This window comes from Thermobia domestica, chromosome 9, assembly GCF_964235325.1.
Source record: "Thermobia domestica chromosome 9, izTheDome1.hap1.1, whole genome shotgun sequence".
Lineage (NCBI taxonomy): Eukaryota > Metazoa > Arthropoda > Insecta > Zygentoma > Lepismatidae > Thermobia > Thermobia domestica.
Window position 1 is genome coordinate 43314174 of NC_137462.1, and position 1397 is coordinate 43315570.

Consider the following 1397-nt stretch of genomic DNA (forward strand, 5'->3'; position numbering starts at 1 on the left):
TGGAGTAAATAGACGGCTTGCGTCGTAACTAATACCTAAAACAGACTGAAGCAGTGTTTCTCAAAGTGTGGGTCGCGACTCATTGGTGGGTCGTGGGCCGTTTTTTGGTGGGTCACAAGAAGTTTTTACTTATGAAAATTATATTTTGATACAGAAACGTATGTTGTGAAGTACTATTCAGAAAATGAAAATTGGAAGCGTTTGTTAATGAGGTGAAGATTAAGTGGTTACTCAGAGCCCTGCCCTGTTATACAGTCAGTAGAGATGCTGGGTTAGGATGGAAAGAGAATGGGTGAGTCAACATCTGTCACGGGAAGGGTATTCCGTCGGGAGTAGTGTTATCTCTGTGTTACCTTTCTGTGGAAACACTTTAACCCTCTTTGCGCGTGTGTACAATTTCATATGATACACTTATTGTGAAAGAAATTTACATTACATTTGCTCAATCGTCACCAACTAATATTTTCTAACCAGCTGGGCCATTATATTCATAAATTTATATTACAATTTAGTTTAAGCGAGATATTTACGATAGATATAAAAGAAACCAATTAAATTTTGATTTATTAAATTTAAGCATCGAACTCTACTTTGTAACATTCGTGGTCGCTCAAGGTGTTCACATCAAATAAATTTCATGTTAATCAGTCATGCAGAATGTTATAGAATGAACTGGAATTAGAAATTTACTGTACAATATGTAATTGCGTTTAAATACACCACCATTACGTAGAATGCCAATGTGTATTTGAGTAAAAGTAGTTGGGCCACAAAATACATTTTATTATTTAATGTGGATCGCAATAACAAAAAGTTTAAGAACCACTGGACTGAAATTTTGTAAGACACAAATACCGACAGGTGAAAATCATTTAATATATTCTGCAATAATGATAATTTCTCAGTACCCCGGTCCTCAGGGTATCAGCATATTCGTAGTACTATTTTCATCTTCCGTGTACTAAAATCCCCCTGAGGAAAATTCTTCTATTGCTGCAATAACATCAAATTAATACTGTTGCGAACCTAACGTGAAGTTGCATTTTCAAATCTCTTCGACATTTTTTTTCAAGTTTAACGTTCCATGTTATATACTGAGGTTAATGTAGACGGTGATGATAATAAACAACATAATAGACTTCAGAAAACGTTATGAAACGGGAGAACTCCGAGAAAATGCACAAATACACAGTGTTTGTCCACCACAAAACCCACTTTATGCAAGCTGTGATCGAACTAGGGACCTCAAGTACCAGAGGTGAACGTACTACTTCTGAACCACTGTGACCCCTTCAGATTATTGGATATATTTAAAATCCATAATACATGTATTTACATTTTACACCACGCATGCCACATGTATTATTCAGTCTACAGACTAAGGACGTTACAATACT